General features: G+C 36.9%; 2 long non-coding RNA genes across 2 annotated transcripts in view; one reads left to right on the forward strand and one right to left on the reverse strand.

The window, feature by feature from the left end:
- LOC104147078 (uncharacterized) overlaps positions 1–21462 on the forward strand; it is a 221160-nt gene that overhangs the window by 5557 nt on the left and 194141 nt on the right. The window lies entirely within an intron of this gene.
- LOC138067314 (uncharacterized) lies at positions 946–15580 on the reverse strand. Its single transcript, XR_011141188.1, has 6 exons — positions 15405–15580; positions 13904–13985; positions 6860–6906; positions 6363–6477; positions 1222–1378; positions 946–1034 (listed from the first exon to the last, which is right to left on the reverse strand). It is a non-coding gene; the product is annotated as an uncharacterized lncRNA (long non-coding RNA).

Consider the following 21462-nt stretch of genomic DNA (forward strand, 5'->3'; position numbering starts at 1 on the left):
AGAAATCCATTCAACAGGTGACACTATTACTTTGTTACTCAACTGATGGACCAGTATGGACTAGTCATTGCCTATGAGGAGAAGTTAAATAAACTAGGAGCCTTTAGTTTGAAAAGAAGGTAGCAGAAGAAGAGTATGAAGTGTATAGATTTCACATATAAATCATAATGAGAAAAGTGAGCAGAGAAAAATAATTCCCATCTCTCACAGTATAGAAAATGAAGGTTAAAAGAAAAAAATTATTAAGAGACAAGTTCAGAACATACTAAAGGAAGTATTTTTACACAGCATATAATTAAACTGTCCCATAGGTAAGAATGAATTTGCATGTAGGAAAAGTTTATCAGGGATGTACAAGTAAACTGTGACTTGGGAAGTCTCTAAATTGCGGATTCCATAAGCCTCAAGAAATACTGAAATAAATGTCACTGTATGCTTGCCATAACCATCCCGTACTGGCCACTGTCCTTACTGTTTTCCCTTTTGTAGTCCATCCCTAATAAATCCTCAGATTTCTGCTTGACTAGAGGCAGGGAGATTATCAGAATCTACCAGGGAAAAATAAATTAATTCAGAGGACAACAGATGAACATGGGGAAAGGGTGAGCATTAAAGAGTAACCCTGCACCTCAAAATAGGGCACCAGAAGGGGACTTGGAGTATAACCTCCTGAGAGCATCCCACTTCCCTTGAGGGGCCCATAGAGCTTATGGTCGGTATACAGAGTGGTGTTTACTATCCGGAGAGTTGAAGTATTCTCCACAATTCCTGGAATCCATCTGAATGTTCTTGTCACTACCAGAGACACTGGACTAGAAGGACCTTTTGTCTTTGCCAAAAATCTTTTTATTTCTTTTGTAATAAGATAGAACACCCACCCACCCACCCCAGAGCACTAAATATTAGCATATTTGAATTACTATTCTTGAAAGATCAAGCAATACAAATATTTTCAAGTAGAGATGCTGTTAATTTATTGTGTATCCATAGTGTTCAAAGAATCTCAAACTCTTGACATATTGTAGACACTGTTTCTGGAGAAAGAAATTGGATAGAAATCATGTATCTTCAATAGCTGCCTGTAAAATTAAAAATTTGCGAAGAGCTACCCAATAGGTCATATGGGTAACTAAGGACATTCCAGTATGTTTAGAATGTGACACATCTGTGTTCTGGGCCTGTCCTGCAGGCTGGTCCCCCAGCTATGTGCTGGATACTTACTAGAGTAAGCGATGGTTCTCTTTTGACTGCACGGCTGGGTTTCCTTTCCATGGAAGCTGGCTGTGAAAGGGCAGCGCTTGGCTGCGGCACATATCTATAGCAAGAAGCAGGGGAGCGTTCCATGAGTTTCACAAAATAGCTGGAGACAGCTCTGATCCTGTAAGAAGAACAGAGCTATCTAATTTATGCTTCTCTTGCTTGAGCACATTGGTGCTGCCTGCTACCACTTAGTCAAAAGTTTAAGAACATTGCTCTTGTGCAGCAAAACTGGAAGTATTTCAGAGTTATAGACAAAAATACCAGTAGCTGACTGCTGCATCACCATATTGTGTAATTTATTCAGTGCATCATTGTCCATTGCACGGAAACATCTCTTAGGGGGTAGTTGAGTTAAAGGGGCTTTAGACTGTGTAACATTAGCTAGTGAGCTGTAAGGCACTCTGGAATGCTTAGGGCATGTGTTACACCATTCTGTGAAGAGAACAGCAAATACTGTGAAGGGAACAAATTTTTACTGCAGTGCAGATGGAGAAGATTGCCTTTTTTCTAGAACTATTTTTTAAAGGTATTCTGGGAGCTCAAGCTTAAAAATCCTGTGTTTCTGTCATTAATCAGAACCTTTGCACACTTTGCACAATACATGCCGGCAGGCTTAACGGAAATTTTTAGCTCTCAGTATCCCAGGCCTTTTAAGCTGATTCTTTTCTAGAGTCTCTCAATTATTATTGAGAGCTCAACAACATATATTATCATTTATAGAAAAATTAAAGCTTTTACTCCTAGTTTATCTTCTGCACCTGTGATAGCATAAACCCCACAACATGTATAGGTTAGGTATATCTTCAGTACTCTGCCTGAAGTGACTGCACACTGATGTTTTTGCATGCTCTTTGCTTTTCTTCATACCGTTCATATTGTGCAAAGGGGAAAAAAAGGGCTAGGAGAGAAGGAGTAGAAATGCTTTTAAAAAAAATATTAGAAAAGCTTGCCAAAAATCAGTGGGAAGGAGTGAGAAAAGTTGCCATGACAACCTCCAACACTGTACCTCTGAAGAATTGCTTTACACATTTGACACACTTGGAGTTTTCTCTTTCTGCAGTGATTATGATGCAGTTTCATTCTTCTTAGCTTAACTTACTTCTTTGTAGTCTTTAACATCCCAGAGTGATACTCTTTCAGTATAAAGGCCCTTTTACTTCTATAGCTGTGACACATACAGGAGCTTAATAATTATGGACTTAATTCTCCCTGATTTTACACGATGAAAATGCAGGGTAGTTTCTCTGACATGAACGGATCTGATTTCTATTGCTTTCTTTCTTTTATAAAAGAAAGTTGAGGATGGAGGATTGTCAGTATTTTGTGATCTTACAGAAGAACATATTTAGGAGGAAAATATTTGGGTTTGCCCTAGTAAGATTAGAAGGCTATTACCTTCCATATGGGGAATATAAAGTAGGAGAAAAAGGCAAGGAACTTTGTAGACTGGCAATAGTCAGAAGGTAGAGAGGATAGTGGAAAACTGTGCGAACGAAGATCTGAGAAACAAGTCACACAGGTTTATAGGCCAAAGACAGTACTTAACATTTGATCCTTGCGAAAATGAGATGGTGCATTTGGAAGTATTTGAGTAGGTCTGAGCAAACATTTTTGACATATTTTTTCAGAAAAAAATTATGTATTTTGTTCTTTAAATATGTTGTGTGTTAAATGTATTGCATTCAAGCTTCCCTTCCCCTTGAAACTATATATATATTTGAAAGGCAAATATCTTTGTACATTTACTAAAAAAAAAAAAGTTTTGTTGTTGAGTTTAATTTAAATAAAATTAAGCCCTCATTGCTCCAAAGTCTCCTAAATGTAACTTTCTACTTTGTGTAAAATGAGAATGCTCCCACACTTCAAAACAAATTTTTGTCCCACTTTTAAGTTTTATCAGCAAAGAGTGTTTAAAGAAAGTTTTGGCGTGAATTAAGCTTCTTTTCAGCATCATATTTTGGACAATTAACTAGAGAAATAATTGTGCCTGGCAGGTTTCCACAGCTTAGATTTCTTACTTATTTTTTCACTGCGAGCATAAAAGATCCCTCTAATTTTATAGGCAGAAGCAAGCTTACAGGACAGGTGGCAGCAGTTTACTTATGAACACAAATAGAGCCTGTTCTCCAGCGTCTCAAATTCCAGAGTGCACTGCAATTGTATTTTGCTACTATGGACCATTAAGCTAATAGAGTTGCTGATTGCCATTATGAAATCATGAGCAGCTAGTTTTGGCCCTGATATTTTCCAGTAGCAGCATGCACAGAATTCATTTGAGAATAGCTGTCCTCAATCTCAGTTATAATTTTATTCTTCCCTATTTTATGTCAGGTACATGTTAGAACGTTGAACACTAGGGCCAAATTCTTGGGTCAGAAATTGCCAGCTTTCTCCAGATGAGAAGCTGAGCCACTATTTTTTTTTTTATTTGGATCATTTGGCTTCTTCACAACTTCTAGGTATACAACTAGTTTAATTACCAGCTTAATATTCTTTTTCTTAGAGAATTGTGTCTCCTCTACAATACAATAAAATTATTCACTAGCCCCAAATAAATAAAAATTAATGTGTATTAACTACTGTCTGATTATTCCTGTTATCTGTCATTACTTGGATTCCTCACTGAGCTTTGCACTAAGATGTTCAACACCATATGGTATTTACTTTGGTAAATGAAGGATCAGTATATGTAATGTACTAATGAATGTGATGCATGAATATAAGCAACTCTTCTTTCTCTGATAATCTGTAGGGACCGTAATGTTTCCCTATAACATTCAAATGGCCAAAGTTTGATACACCTTCTTCTTGTGATTTACAGGTAAATTATTCAGCTATACTCATAGTTAATTCCCAGAAAAATGCAGAAAGCTTGCTTCACTTAACGTGATAGAGGCAAACAAGTTGTCAGTTTCCTTGCCGTGAAGGCCTACATCAATCAAATGAGCTCTGTGCTCTGGAAGTCTTTCTTTGCTTCCTCACTTGGTCACACAGAAAACTTCTCCTGAATTTCTGCCTTTGCTGGGAAGCACTTTGTTAACATCCTTTGACTAGTGCAGCACGCTGCATTTCTGATCAGGATACGTCTCAGGCTGTGCAGATAATTCTTCAGTGCTGTCCAGTGCAAGTACAGCTGATGTTAACAGGCCTCGTATTGCTGAAAGCACAGCTGGAGTCTGAGTGGCTCCTTCTGTAAGATTTCTGATGGTTGTGTTGTTCAGACCCTTCCTAAAGAAGTTTATTTTTATAGTTAAGGTCTTGATCTCTCGATCACAGCAGTAAATGGGAAATTTATTCTTGGCTTTTTTGTAGTAAACCTTTTGTAAGGCTTGGCCCTGTCTTTTCTTCTTGAAAATTATCAAATGATACATGTATAACCTATATTTGTAGTTTATATTGTGTCTGGTGGTCTTTGAGATAATGATTAGTCTAATTAAGAGGAGAAGAATCTGTAATAGGAGATAATGACGTTTTATTTTGAGTAGGTAGATAACATTTATAGCATTGAGGGACTCAGGTTCAAACCGTGCACCTTAATCAGACAAGCCGTTGTCTTGTAGAGGATATATCTGCAAATTCACTGAATGTATATAAACCTTGGACATTCAGGATGAACACGGCGGGGGGGGGGGGAATCTACGCTTGTCAAAACAGGCTAGAAGTTTCTTTTAACTAATAACATTGTTCCTCTAGCTGTACTAGCAAGGGTTCTTGATTTTAATCATACGTTCAAACCTCAACAATGATAGAGCCTTTAGCTCAGATTTTACTAGCTATTGTTCTGAGAAATACTTTTTGCATACTCTTAAAAGGCAGACTTAATTTCATATTTTTCATATGAGACACAAATGCCTTGCCCCAAATTATTTTTGCTTACAGATGAATTAATTGCTAGTGCTGCTTTTCAAAGATGATTGTTGTTTTTATACTACACTACTTTATTTTGAAAAATATAATAGGAGTCACATGGTAGATTTTTTTTTTTTTTGAAATAGTTGCTCTTAAAAGAATTCCTTTGTTCAGAACTATTGTTGCTTAGTTAAGAGACAAATTAAACGTTTTTAAGCAGTTTGTCTTCATGTAAGAATTTTCCCCAAAGTAAGCTTAGAACAGTTAATGAGATCTCCTTTGTAGAACTGAGCTAGAAAAATCAGAGAATTATTTGGGAAGAGGAAAAACCTTAAGCATCTTTTACACTGTAATAACTTCGAAATGTCATAAAACTCTATGACTATCTATATAAGTACTATTTGGTAGAAGCGGGGTGTGCAGAATCCCAGTCAGTGTTTTTAAAGATAACGTTTTATATATGCCTATATATGTATGCTTGAAACTTACTGCCTTTGCTACTTAGAAGCTTAGAAATATAGAATATAATTTAATAGAATCAGGTAGCTTTTGTTTCTCCTTCAGGTAGGCCTTATTTTTTTCATTACTGTCAGAATTGTATCATTTGATGTGTTTCTCCACCATGAATACTTTGTAAGTTCACCTGTCTATCACTTTGTCAAACTGTTTTGCATGTGGTTTAGAGATGTGGTAATAGTTTCTTAGCATCCAGGAGGACTGTCAGTTGAAAAAATTATATTTGTTAATTAAGCCTTTGAGGAAAAGATACAGGAGGTCAAATTTAATGTGACAGACAATAGAATATTTAAAAAAAAAACCCCAAACCAAAAACCTAAAAAAACTATGGGCCTCTCTTAAAATCTCAGTATAAACTCATGCAAATTTTAATAGTATATAAATAGCTATTGTTCATATTAGTGGCCTATACTTATCCTTTCACCATAATGACAATGTAATACGAATGAAGATGATTAGAAAATTAACCATAAATGACCACAAAAATATAAATGGAATATTGTGTTCTGTAACCTTAAATAGCAATCTCTGTGAAAAATATTAAGTTTGCTTTCACCTAATGAAATGAAGTGGTCTGCCTAATTTAGGGAACTGTGCATGTTGCTTGCAAAGAAAATGATAATAAAATTGCAGAATTAATGCAGTATTGGAAAGATTAAGCCATTACAATTTATAGCGGCTCAGTATCTGTGCAGCAGATTCCCACAAGGGCTAAGGATCATAACAGCCTACCTTACCTTTTGCTCCAAAAATGAGGCATGCTTCATCTCTAACTGAAACGGGCAACATCACATATGCTTAGACTCCCCTTTTTCTTCCCACTCTTTTCGGCCAAGCTTTAAATGTGGTAGTCTTCATGGAGAGAGAGGAATAGAGAGAAGAGAAACCACATGTGGTTAGTCATGTCTTTTAAAGGAGATTTGAAATACTTAAGTAAAAGATGCAATGTGAAGCTGCACAGAAATGCTTATTAAAATGAAAGGTGTGCTAAGGGCTATTTACAATAAGCAAATCTACTTAAGCAGTCATTTTTTAAAGCTTCTGTGCTGTTTTGAGTACAAATACACTTGACCTAAAGACATTCTCGATTAGCTAGAATGTTTCTCATGAGAGCTACTGTGAACCAGTTTTACAGTGTTTTATATTGCACTCATTATACTTCAAGATGCTCAGATTTCCAGAATGAAATGTAAGAAGAATCCATCAGTACTGGCTAACAGGTGTTAATGCTTACCAGTGTGCAGCTTGAACTTTGTCAGCAGGACAAGAAGAGCAGGTTAGCTGTTAAAAACAAAATGTAAATAGCTTCTGAGGTGCAGAAGTGCAAATAATTTTTTCTCAGCCTTTCCGTGGAAGTAATTTTTTTTCCTCTTGCATTGACTTAGGGCTAACATATGTACTAATGTCACTTGGTGATCTTTCCTTGTAACTGGCAAAACATCAATTAATATGTGTTTATATAGGCATTGCGTTTTCTTTCTTCCATTTATTCATTTCCTACAATATTCAAAAAAGTATATTTTTACTTGAAAAAATATTATGGGAGGAAAAAGCATTTTGAATGCATTTATGGAAAGAATATTTCTCTATATATGTGTATGTATGTGCTTACATGTACACGTATATTTATACTGGAGATGTTTTATTTTCCCTGTCAGCTTAGGAGCAAAGCAGTTAGAAAAGAGAATACTGTGCAATAGTTAAACATACTCTTCTAGGCTGTGCAGTCTATGTCCATAGAGGTTTTCACAAGACCAGAGTGAATCAAGCCCTGAATAACATGATCCAATCTCATAGCTGACCCTGCTTTAAGCGGGAGGTTGGACTAGAGACCTCTTGAGGTCCCTTCTGACCTGAATTGTCCTATGATCCTACGATTATGCCAATAGTAAACTATGAAGACAGACATTATAATTTTTTAAATGGCCAGTAGTTGAAATGGTCTATGAGAATATGTTAATGAATATGAACTAATTAGGCATTTATTAAACAAAAACAAAGTCATTAGCCACAAAATGTATAAAATAAATGAAGGGACTCTCAGTTTCACACAGTTGTGGAAAGAATTCACACATTATGGTTCCTATTTTTAGCCTTTACAATGCAGTCTGTGTACGCTACTTTCCTCATGTTTTTCCACCGTTGTGATGTTGTTGAGCCTCATTTTAGTCCAATCCACTGCTTGAAAGAAGCAGAGGCTAAATTGAGAGCTGAAAAAAAGAGGTTCATACCATATATTTAATTTTTTATTGCCAGGAGTCTGCCCACCCTTAGCTATAGTGTGGCAAAATCCAGTTTTCTGAAGGGAGATGATTAAAAACACCTTAGTGCCATTGAAGTTTTGACTGCTTAAAGTATTTAATGACTTAGATTATACCTTTGTATTCTTAGGTATTCAGCAAAGCCTTATTATTAAGAAAGGTGTTAACGGAACACATTCTAGGAATGGAAAATGTGATCAGAAGTGGTGCTTTGGATTTGTGACCCAGGCTGGGTCGTAAATAATGAAATAAGGCATCCTTGCTTGATGAACACAAGAAGGCGGAGTTATAATATTTTATCTCCAGTTTACATACACGGTTGTAGTGCTTCATGAAGATGTCTTACACCCCAATTCTTCACAAATTGATGTGTTGAGATCCACTAATTGATGGGTTATACAAAATTTTAAGCATTTAATACACAGAATGTATAAACTAGATTAAGGAGTCTCAAAAGACATTCCTGCATTCAGTTTTTCAGCCTAAAAAACATAGTCTTCATATGCTATGTCTCCTTGTCTTTCCACCCCCGTGATAATGTTCAGAGGATTTCAATTTGCTCCAACCCACTGCTTGAGACGCGAACATTTGCTCTTATATAAGACACTTTAAATTGATGTAATTTTCTGTTACATTTCATCATGTTAACTTCCACTACTTTTAGATGATCTTTTGTTGAAAGTAACAGAAGAAAAAGGTAGTGAAGAGGTGGGTTCACCATGTGTTCCTACAGTCATATTTGCAACAGGTGATGCATGGCTTTGCAGCATAACATTTCCAAGAAGAATTTGGTTTAGCACTTAATAAACATAAATAAAATCATCTACATGTGCATTTAAGTGGCTTCACGGATGTTAACTTTTAAGAGTGGTTATGGGAAAAAAATTGGCAAAAATTCTATAAATTTCTATTTGAAAGGCTTTGCTTGAGAAACAAGTGAATAATGGTTGTTGATGTAAATGTGGCTGTGGTTCGTGGATGTGTATCTTAAAGTCTTGAAAGACTGTTCTTGTAACAAAGCAAGGATTCAGTAACCAGTTAAGCTGTAATATGATGAGTACAGACTTTCCATTAGAATTATATGTTTTAATTTAGTAGATACAGAGGCATTTTTTTCTTTTCTTTGTGCAGCTAGTACATACTAACATGCTGTGTCAGCCTATTCTTATGCCCTATTGGATTGACGTCCGAATCTTTTGCCCAAGCAGCTATAGCTGCACATGCTATTGACAGTGATTCTGGAAACGGCCCTTGGTTTTAAGCTTGGCATGCAGCTACCAGCACAAAAGTATATAGTGGAATAAATTAAATCTTAGAGATCCTCATTCTCTAGGGTGTGCATGAGCTGTAAAATAGAACATAGAAATGAAGCAGAGTCCTGAGGTTTGCCACGTGGGGCTCTAAAAACATTGGCTTGAAAAGGACTTCTTCTTCAAGGATTCTTGAAAAGGACTTCTTCCTCAGTTCTCCCCTGTGGTTCTGCCGCCAGCCATAACAGCACAGCTGAGGTAGCAGCTACACCGTAATTACCGTGTAGTCTGTAGTTGTGCTTTCTGACCCTACTGAAGAAGAGAAAAATCACAGAGCATGCAAGAAGAGTTAATGCTGCTTCACATAGCATTAACCTTACATGTTTTACAAAATGCGTAGAGATCTTTGAATGATGTTCAAAGAAGAAAAAAGAGAAAATAGAAATCTGAGAAAAGTCTTTCCCCTCCTTCTTTCTTAAGATGGCATATGCTAATCTTTTATTAGAATTCCTTTATAGACGAGATTGCTTGAAAAATGTGACTTAATTATGGCAGTAATTCTTTCATTACTCCTTTCCTTTTCCTATTCATTTACCTATCTACATCTTCCTTATTTATTGCTTCAGTAGTGAGCAAGTAGGCTTAACTGGAGATGTCTGCAGGTCTTCAGGTTCAGCGGTGGCTTCCGTGGCATCTCAAGGATCTCCGATCCTACGATTATGCCAATAGTAAACTATGAAGACAGACATTATAATTTTTTATTATATCTTTATTAATCTCCGATCCTTGAGATCTGGTGAGTTAGCTGAAAGCGCAGTTGTATGAGGAAAAGGGCCAGCAAAGGCTGCTGAGGTAGATGTCACTAGATTGTTCAAGGAGGCTTTTGCATGCCTGCTTTCACCTGATCCTCAGATTCAGGTATGGGCCTCCTTAGCAGCCGTTCTCATGTCCAGATTGCAGAATGCTCTTGGAGGGATGAGCTTCTTTAACAAAGGCATAAACACCACTGTCCAAGAAGGGCTTAAATTTTTTTATAATTATGTTATAAAATAAATCCTGAATAAAATACCTACCAGTAAATGACTGAAAAGCTTGAGGTTAGTCAATAGCATCCAGCAAAAAGTGAGAAACTTTCTATAAATGCAGGTTAGAATAACCCCTTGAGTATTTAAAAAAAATAAACAAAAAAATGTTATAATGCCCTAGCTTTTCGGGGTAGAGTAATTCAGCTCGTACTTTATAGTAGTGTCCTTTCTTGTGTATTTGCAATATTTCTTACATGCAGTCATATTTTCTGAAACTATTTTTTTTTTTCTATTTTCATTTCAAGCTATTTGGCCAAGTTTACAGAGGACCTTAAAGTCAGAACTTGGCTGTAATGGGTAGGGGGAAGGCATGGTGAACAGAGCCAGTGGCTAGAATTTCCCAGTATAGCACAGAACTGATTCTGAAGCGGGAAGGCCAGATGCTGGACAGGTGCTTGACAAAACCATTTGAAAATCATTTGGAGGCTTTTATAATAAAGGCTCGTTTTGCTTACATCAAAAGTCATTCAGATCTCATGAAAATAAATAACTTGATAAATGTTTAAGTTAGATATTTATGGAGAGATTATTGCCTTGCTTTCTTTTCCATTGTGTAATGATTTTCAGGACTGGTTTTGCTGCTAAATAAAGAATTACTGCCATAACACAGAAGTTTCAGGTTATGATTTGAGGCATGTGGAAAACTATGCTGTAGCTTTTGTGTTTCATGCTCTTTGTGCACAGGGATGTCCCCTTGATAATGTAACCACATGAAAAAACACATTCCTATCTTATAGATGATTGTCTCAGTGTTTGTTCCTAGGCTTTGAGTAGGTCTTTACAGGTGTGAGGGGCTGAAAGATGAAAGATAAAACATATGAGCCCAGAAATTGCAGTCTCTATCAGATGGGCTTTGACACAGTTAGTCTGAGTCAGCCTGAGAAGAAATGAATGTGTGCTTTTAACGTGTATTGCTCCTCACACAACCTCACTTGATCTCTTCAGCTTCATCCTGCTCTACCTTTTCCTATGACAGTCTATTTATTTTTTAAAGGCACTAGTATAATACAAAATATGAAGGCTCATAGCTTTCTTGTTTTATTTTGTCTCTTTATAGCTCCTATTTTTCATTTTTGCCTCTGTTGCTTTTTAACTTTGGGTCTGTGCTTGCAGTCTCACTATGCATTTCTAGTGAGGTATCTGAAAGTAAAAATGCAGTTGTTCCAAATCAGCCTACTTTAACGCAGTGGTCTGGCTGGTTTTCACAGGAAGAATAGGTGAGCTTGTCTCCATGCCCGAATTCCACTGAATGCTGGTGGAGAGCTCTTTTTGGATTCAAATCCTGATATTAATAAAATCTTCACAGCTTGGACACATCCCTTCCCTTTGTAAGAGCTGATTCCTGTAATACAGATTGTCACCCGCTGTAATAATGAGTTGTTTACTTTCTTGTTCTTGCGTGACTCTCCCTTCAGCTCTCACGTTCAAACTCTGATTCACTTGCTTTAGTGAAGTATATAATTCTATATCGTCTCTTTCCCAGGTGTGTTCCTTTCTTTCCCTGATTTCCATTGCCTTGACTTTGTTGTGCTGTACTGAGAGACTGGCCACCTTTCCCAGAACATCAATCGTTTTCTACGTTTTGGGATGGCTTTGGGGGAGAATGGGGATGCCATCTGCTAAGGGTAGAAGAGTTTAATATTCTACCTCTCTGGGATACACTGAAAAATTCTTACCATCTGCTAAGCAGATCCAGGACCACATATGAAAGAGGAAATGAAGTATTTTATTTACAGCAGCTGAAGATCAGACCTTAGCACTTTTATGTTCCCTTGGAGAGATTTCTGTCAGGCTTATCTGCACAGCATTACACGTTCACCTGTCCTAAGACTCCAGCGTATGTTGGAGGATTATACATATAATGTATATGGATCATATATGCATACAAAAGTCATGTACACTTACTAATGCAAATGCAGTAAAATAGCAACTAGAAGAATAATCATGTCTTTTTATCAGTAACTTTCAGCAGTGTTAAAATTACCTTTCCAAATCCGATCTACTTACAATAGCTTGACAGTTTTTTGCTAGCGAGCAACAGTATAATTACAGCTTGGAGGTTGCTACTGATACTTTAAATCTGGAAATTAAAATGAATCAAGAATCTGCAGTTGATTCTTTATTTAGAATGTTACAGTGACAAAAGGTGCCAATTTCATTCTAGTTACCATTCTCCATTATTTAAACATACAATAAGGCAAGGAACAATGTCTGAAGAAGATAAATGACGTGTGTTTTTTCACACCATATCGTGCAAATATCAACGTGTCTCTTGGTCTTTACAGACCTGTGGCTGGCTGCTGAGTGACTTGCGTTTAACTCCTCCCCCTCAAGCATATTGCTTTACTCTTTTACTCTACTCACATTCTGAGTCCTTGGCTGCTTTCTGTCCTTTGTCTGCCAACTTCTCTTCATATCCATGCACAGTGGTGTTATACTTCTGGCTCTTTTTTGATTTCTAGCATGTTTAACTCGGATTTATTTTGTCTGTCAAGGACCAGCTTATCACACAAAATATGTAACTCTTTCTGTTCAGCGTTTTCTATTTCTATGGCCCTTTTACTGAATCAGTCTTCGTTTGGTATCTTCAGGTACCACCATTTTGTTAGTAGTGAATGACATGTTAAGTTTCTTCTCCTATTACCTTTTTTCCCTCACATATTTCTCTCCAGATCAATATCTTATTCTTAACTGAATTTCTTCCTGTAATTCTAACTGTTGTAGTCAGCTGCCAAATAAACTGGTTGACCATGGAATACATGCTGCTAGCACAAGCTCTTCTAGTCCCAAAATATTAGGCAAAATCATTACAAGGACCTTAAAATCATAGGGCCTGTAAAATAAGGGGTATAATGGATATTTCAGTTTCTCCTTCACAGATCTTATGGTAATCTTGTTTGGAAATTTCTTCAGAAAGTAGAGTCCGTATCCAAAACGTATAGATCAAATCAAGAATGTGAGCCATGGGATGTGATACCCCTAGTAGGTTTGCTTGCTTTTCATGATCAAGGACTTTTGAAATCACTAGTGACATTGGTATTTATTAATAGATGCTCTCCATTTTATTAGTAACAGTCTTGCTTTAGTGGAGTATGACTCTTACCAGTCAAGCTAAGGGGCCTGTGTGCTGAATAAATGTACAGTTTATTGTAGACACTCTATTGCAGACAGTGTAAGTTAATGAGCAAGTAAACACAAGGTGTAGAGAGGCTTGCTGAGGATCACGTTTTCATGGCAGAGCTGGGAACAGAATCTCCTGATTTCAAGTTTCTAGCCTATTGTGACTCTGTTGCAGTATTTGACTTGTAAATAATGTTGTCGTCAACTAATAGTTCTTCTGAATTAGAGTAGATGTATATCCAATATAATTTAAATTCTCCTTTTTTTAATGAATCATGTTAACCTAATTTTACTGCTGTACAACATGAGCAGAATATGCATTCATGTTCTGCGAGATGGAATGTGAAATCCTTGCTTACCTTTCATATACTTCTTTCTATAATTCCTAATGACCCTCTGCAGTCTCTGGTTCCTTTGAACCCAATTCCTAATTGCTAAACAAGTAATACATCCTTTTCAGGTCATACCCTATGCGGAACCCACAGTTCAGTGTGTTGTATCATCACAAGACGCTGTTAGCTTCATCATGGTTACTTTAAAAGAGTACAGCCTGCATGCCTACCTGTGAGGGAAAACTCTGAGATGATCTTGATACTGCATGTTCAGTGATTTGATGCAGATTTAGCTCCAGCCTGTGAGAATTCCTTAAGAAGAAAAGAAGAATTCTATCATGTTTATGAAGTTCGTGTTAGATACAGAGTACATATAGAGCGCTTTGGAGAGGGTTAATGACATCTTAAAAAATAGACATTAGAAATGTTTAGCTCTGATATTAATAAACAGATTTAGAGACATAAATGTACATGTCTTTTCACAGACCACAAAAAAGACAGAGTTGATTAGAGTCTTCCTGTGACGTTGTTCAGCCTGAGCTTGGTCTTCAGCACCAAAGAAACTTCAAACAGTTGATGCTTGTAGTAAGACCAGTGTTGCTCCCTGTTCACTCACTGATCCCCTTTAAGAGATTTCTTCCAGTCACCAACAAGGATCCTTAAGCCAAAGAAAGAGGTCAATTTGAAAGTATCAGCCCCTGATTTTCTGTAATGGTCCATTTATGGTTTCAAAGACATGAAGACATTGTATTAGAGAGTGCCACTTCTCCGCTCTTTGTTTTGTGAAGAAGTGCTTCCCACACCCAGTCAGTAAAAGACAGAATGGCAAAGCACCACAAGGAAAAGCTATGGGAGGACAGACAGCAAAAGGCAGCTCTGAATCAGAAGACAGTATAAAAGGCTGATGTGGAATATATCATTGAGTAAAAGGCCACATAACCTTTGCTGCCTTTTAACTCCCTGGTGGCTTTCTAGTCAGGGATGCATAAGCCTCTTGGAATTCCAAGTTTCACAAGCCTTTTGACTCGTATTTGAGCTGCAAAAGTCATTAAATTCACGAATTGTTTTTTCCTCCAGTCATGAAGACACAGTAGAAGCATGATTGGGTCAGATCAATCAGACCTAGCAAATGAGAAACTTGAAGACACATTAGTGCTGAAAAGCCTCCACGTCTAAACTGGCACAAATAAGCTTTAGATTCTCTCTCTGTTTTTCTTTTTCTTTTCCAGAGGTTCTGTGTTTATCTTACTGTGCAATTATTTCATCTTGTTACTGATATTGAATTTTCCTAACATCCTTGTGCAACAGAATGAAAATTGAGTAATTACACTTTTAAGTGAATTCAAAATGATTCAAAATTATTGTTCCTCTCTTTTAAGTTTTAATGAATCTGTTTTCAGGCACAAGTATTAATAACTTGCAGATGAAGCTGTTAGATTGGATGTATGTTTTTAGGACTTAGTTGCATATCTCTTTAGGATAATTCAGGACCCTCCCCCCCCCCCCCCCCCCCCCAATCCCAAACCTGACCCCATCCTTAGGTAGTGCAGGAGGAATACATCGAAATGATTCACACGTACATGATGTTAATATCATTTTAAAACATTATTATTTTTAGTCAGTTATCTTTTGTTAGCTTTGTTTCAGCGGTTCCACATAGCTTTATGAGGGAATATCTGCCTCTTATTAACCACACAGAAATCAGTAACAATTTTAATAGTAAATACTTACATTATGATATCACCCGAAGACACCTTTCAGGATTTGGGTCTCACTGTATTGGTGCTTCAAAAGCAGAGAAGACTGGATCCCTTTTTATGATAACTATTTTTTTTATTTAAAAAGGAAGGGTGGCTGTGTGTAAACACTCAGGAATGTGAGGATGAGTCACTTTACTGGAGGTATGCACTGTAGCTTTGCTTTGTTACTGCTTTTAACTGACTGCCAATAGGGAAGGAGGAGGGCAGGAGCAAAATAGGCGAGAGGTGATGTTACAGTTCTTCGTTTGCTAGTGATTCTAATACATACCTTAAAATACTGCATGTTCGGAATTGAATACAACATTACTGTTAGATTAATAACACCATATTTTCTGGGTACTGAGAGTTAATATATTTTTTTATTTGAAGAGATTTTGTAAGATCTTTTGTTTTAGACCTCTGAAATTTGTACATGAAATTATACTCTGTTGCCCAGTTCTTGGCAGCTCATCTGTTGGATCTGCCTGAGCTGAGCCTAGTTTATTTCCTTATGATTTGGCTGATGCAGGCTGTCAGAAATTGCTCAGACTAGTAGCCTTTTGTGACAGGCCTTATTTTGGACTTTGAACTTACTAATTACTAAACAATAGCATGAAAAGTGAGTAATTCTGTGAATAAAATTAGAATAAGTGAATCTAGCTTTAGGCCCTAAATCGATTCGTTCTGCACTCCTTTATTTTCTATAGTGCAAGTTCCTCAAGATATTATTGGTGGACCTCTGATACTGTTCTGAGCTCAAGTGACCGTTGCTTTTTTTTTTCCCAAATCACTTCAGTAAAGCTAATAAAAAGCTACTACAGCCATTTCAGATCCATTGCCATTCTTGGCTCATTAATGAGAGAGGTGAGCAAATATGATGGGCTGGCAGGAGAGAATAAACGACAGATTCTTCCTGCACATGAAAGTAGGGCAGTCTACCATGACATGAAGAAAGTGAAAGAGGAAAAAGGCAACTCTCTGTGTGTGTTGGTGGTGTGGTTTTTTTTTTTTTTTTTTTTTTAAGTGAGTACAGGAGACTATGAGGACTCTCATGCACCAGTGAAACCTTCATTTCAATGGACAGACATGGCAACTTCTAAGAATAACAGCTTTTAGGGTGGTTAGCGCTAGATCTGAAAATTATCTTTAATGTGCTAGTTGAGAATAAATATATATATAGCCGGTATCTAATCTAGAAAAATACTCTATATTTTACCTATTACATTTTTGTTAAAGATGGGCTGGTAACCCCATAGCCCATTCAAATACTCAAGACTGGAACTAATTAGGAAGCTAGAGCAAGATTTTGTAGCTAATGATTCTGAGAATGCTTTCAGTCTTGATCCAAACCAAAGCATTGTGGCTTACAAGTCCCTCCTACTTTTTTTTTTCCTCACCCGTAAATTTTTTCTGATATTATAGTTGTTATTGTGTGAGATTCTGTATTAGTTTACTAAAGATATAGTGAATTATTCTGTATCAGGCATAATCTAGTTTTCTAATCACAGGACCAGTTCTACGTTTTGAGTCCCAAATTGTCATATTTGATGCATGGGGCTACCTCCTACCAAGTAATAACTCCCCTGATACCTCAGAGACTCATGGATCTTATTGTAGAAGTAGATTTTAAAATATAAATAACCAAAAATATAAACATCCAGAATAATTTTCTCATATACAAATTATAACTTGTATATTAAACCATCGCTCATCTCATGCTGTGGGCAAAATATATCTTGTTAGGAGTCGGTTCTGAATTTTTGTAATTAGTGATTAATTAATTCTTCCTCAGAAAACCTTTCTGCTTCCCTCCCTCAGAACTCATATTAAAAGGTATATGGGGTGTTAGCATCTATTTGTCGGGTGCCATATTTTCCTACTCAGGCCTGGATGTTGTCTTTTCATGTATTAAGCTGTTCATAAGAATTTCATACTTGCTCCTATTGCAAGAAGTTCTTTGGAACTGTGCAGCATATTGTAATTCATGGTACCAAACACAGAAAATAAGATATTAGCAGAACTAATAATATTAAATATATTGTACCTTTCCATAGTCTATGGCCAAGGTATGTTCACTGCACTGGCTTTTTGTACTCCCTCTCTGTGATATGGTATAAGACTGAAATATATCAATGGAAAGAAGCATTAAAATTGATAGTTGCTTTGTTGCACTTTACTGCATTTCATTTCCTTCCTTAATGTATTCATGTCCCAATGTGCCCTGGCCCCTCAATATCCGGGGTAAAATCATGACCCATGCAAATCAACAGGTAGTTCCCACTGCTTCAATAGGATTGTGGATTTGTTTTAACCAGAGGGGTTTTAATAGTCACAGAGTGAAGTAGGAGTTGCAAGGCTATGCAGCCCTCACAGTGACTTTAGTTCCAGCCGCTATTTTTTCCTCTCTTTAGGGTGAATCTGTGGGGGAAATTCCTTTCTTTAGAAGGGAAGTCCAGCATGTAACTTTGCATACTCTGGAGTATGGGCTACAGCTTTCCTTTCAGTCAAACTCCCTTTAAGCATTTATCTTTCAGCATGATGTAGGTGTATGCACTCACATATAATGTATATGCCAATGTTTTCTTTCATCTATCCTCTTGCACTAGAGAAACAGAATGAGTTAGGAATATATTGTTTCAATAACTTCAGCGTAGGGTCTCTTTTTATTAAGCAGTTTCAACAAATAAACTGTTCGTGTTTGATGTCCCTCATGACCCCTTTTTTGTACTTTCCTTACAAGCAGCTATTTGACTCATGTCTTATGTGTGTGTTGCAAGTTCCTTGGGGAAGGGACCAGCTATAATTTGTTTCTGTTTTCTCATAGAGTGAGAGTATATGAACACAAGTGATGAAAGCTCCAAATTGGTGGGAACATACAAAAACTAGTCATAACCATATTCCACTGGTTGTAAAGGGGATATGTTTTCAGAATATGAACACAGCCTTGTAATGGAAGGTTATTTCATGCTTTATCTTTTTTCCACACCTACAAATGTGAGTCTTTCTACAATTGAAATACCTATTACAGGCTATAAACCCTGTAGGATTCATTACTACAAGTTAGACTTCACAGAAATTGCTTGAGCAAATACAAGAGCTACAGAGTCCTAGGAAGGAGGTAAAGATAGATGCCTAAGAAGTACTGATGAACTTTTTTGCCCTTTCTTTTTCTGTTGCTTCTCCAAAGACAGGAAGTGGAAGCTGAATTTTTACATTTTCGATGTAGTAAGAAAGACATTAAGAGGGGGAAAAACGTTTAAGAGGAGAGAAAGTAGAAGTCTCATGAAGGTCTATCTCTGTGAGGTGCCTTTTGACTTGAAAGGGAAAACCGTGGGGGCTTTTAGCCATTTTTCATTTTAGGAAGAAATATTTCACTTTCTTTTTTGTACCCATAAAACTCAGCTCTGAGAACTTTGCTTTTGCAAAGACAAGCTAGGAAGTGGTTCTCTACTACATTTGATCCGGAGTGCTGAATATTTTGCGGTGTGTACTTTAAATAAATGAAAGGTTCTTTTTGAAACAGCACTGTAATCTCTCAGGAGTTTTGGTGCTGAGAACTAATACGTATCTTTCTATAGGGATTAATGTCTCTATAGAAGTATCTCTACAGATTTATTTATCAGACAAAATAAACCTAGGCTGTATTCTTCAGGTGGTGAGTGCTTTTCAGGGTCTGTCACTGATACAGAAAGATGCTCTGCTGTATTCACATGAGAAAATTTAGTTGGTGTCAGAAGTAAATCATGCTTAAAAGGTGCACACAACTTGTAATTCAAATCAAGAACAGCAGAAGGTCTAAAAATAGATGTTTTGTCAGTGTAATTTTAGATACAATTTTAGTTCACTTGAATCATGATTCATTAGGAAAAAGCTATTTACTTTGGAAAATAGAGATGGTAATTAACTAATGCAAAGGAGTTAGTAAATCATAAATGCACTTAGAGTGTTTACAAAGCCTATCTTTGTATCTGCTGTGTAACTGTAGAATGCACTTATTTCTATCGGCCTACTCGGCTTACCTCTGATGTTGTCTCCATGAATAGTTTTCATTTCTTATGATTGTAACTTAAGACTGCTTCAGACAAAGTCTCAGCTCCTGTTTCACTTCAGCCATGCTGAACTGTTTTTATTGCCAGTGAGGCTGTATATCTCACAAGTGTTCCATGTGGGTTCAGGGCATCTTGTTAGTTTGCCAACCAAAACAGCAAGATGACAGGCGTAAGATGTCTGCATGGAAATTATGAAATCAAGAGATCAGCTGTAGTCTTATGTTTTAGTTCCTGTTGCACAAATATTTTTTAACTTAAGTCAGTGTTGTAGATTGGCAGCTTTTACATAGGATTTTGTTGTTTGCTTTGTGGCATTATGTTTTAGTACTTTGATCATTCCTGTCCCCACTGGATCATTTTGCAGGCATCGTTATTTCTATTACTTTATGTCTATTCAGGGAAATAAATATTTTATAATGCAGATAACTTTCCAGAGTAAGGTATGCAGCTGACAAGCTACTATTATACTTTACATGCAGGGACACTCAGCAGGTCTAAATGTTTAGCCTTGTTGTGGATATGCTAAATAATTAATGGATAAAAAGTGGGTGTATGGTAGCGCAGGTAATTATTCTCTCTCTCAGGTATGCATTTCTCCTTTATAAATGCCTATATTGTGAAAGACAGAACAGTTACAACACAGCTAGGTAAGGTATGCTGTCTTCTAAATAAGTCTCTTAAAATTTAATAACTCGGATGTCATCAAGATGCGTGCACACAGGAGGTTGTAGTGCAAAGCCATATTGTATCAATGCCCTGAAATTCAAACAGACCTCTGTATAGATCTTACATTTCTTTTTAAAAATTCTTTGAATTTTATTTCCCTGCCTACGTGAGGGAGCAATAAATAGAGTATGGAAATTAAGGGAGATGTTACTGCTGCACAACTTAGCAATTAAAGGTCAATAATGTGACACAAAAGTCCTAGATAAGATGTCTAGTCTCGATGGACTGTTGCAAGTATTACTGTTGGGATGAATCTAATTCAGTCTCTTTGTTCTGAAATCTGGGGTTACAAAGCCTGGCCAATGTTAGGGAAGTTGTTAATGTGAAAAAGTGTATTTCCCTTGGAGGATCCACTCATGATGTGCCTGAAGGTAGATGCTGATTTACCTTCCCAGTGGAACTTGCCAACTATTCCTGTTGCCAAAGGCATCAAGCTGTCGTAATAGATTTTCTTTCAGGAGCTGAAAGAAAAGGACATGAACCACAGGTATTTGTTGGAAGTTTCCTCTAGCAATGAAGCGATATAACTGAATGGAGTTCATTTAGGGGAGGCAGTGACCAGAGACTGTGTTATGACACTGATGGCTATACTGAAACAAATAAATCTTTTCTGAGTACCCTTGTACTAATATATTTTCCTAGTGCTAGAGTTGGTCCTGTTCTAATCAAAGGGAGCACGGATCCACTAACAAAGATGAGTCCTTTGCCATTCCAGAAAGGGTGATTTTCGCCGCCTAAGTAGCTTCACATGACAAGAAAACATCCTTAGCATCATGTTAACAAAATGTAGTGCATTCAGTTACGAGAACTGATTATTTTACGGTCGGATGGTAACCTGTCCCGAGTGCCTTTGAACTCAGTGAATGCTTTAGCATGAACTTCATTGAAAGAAGCAGCAAGACTTTAAGGTTGTTGTTGCTGTTGTGAAAACAGCTATGTTTATGCACTTGCTGAAAAAATATAGTATAACTGCGGAGCTGGTAGAGGAGAGATATGAACCTAACCCCAAGGGGAAACAAATTATGCTACAAGACAAGTAAAGATGGACTATGACCTTACATTTTATTTATCAATTTTATCAAGTAATCTTCAGCTGCAGTCGCCTTCATCTACAATCTCATCTTAATCATCATCTTAAAGACAATAGCAATCCCATAGTGGAAAATTAAGTATGCCTTAAAATGAGTATCATTACTCTCAGAATCCATGGGACAGGACTGGTATCCTTCAACTTCTTCCCATTTCTCCAGCTTACTGAATCACAGAACGGTTGAA

Source organism: Struthio camelus, chromosome 5, assembly GCF_040807025.1.
Source record: "Struthio camelus isolate bStrCam1 chromosome 5, bStrCam1.hap1, whole genome shotgun sequence".
Lineage (NCBI taxonomy): Eukaryota > Metazoa > Chordata > Aves > Struthioniformes > Struthionidae > Struthio > Struthio camelus.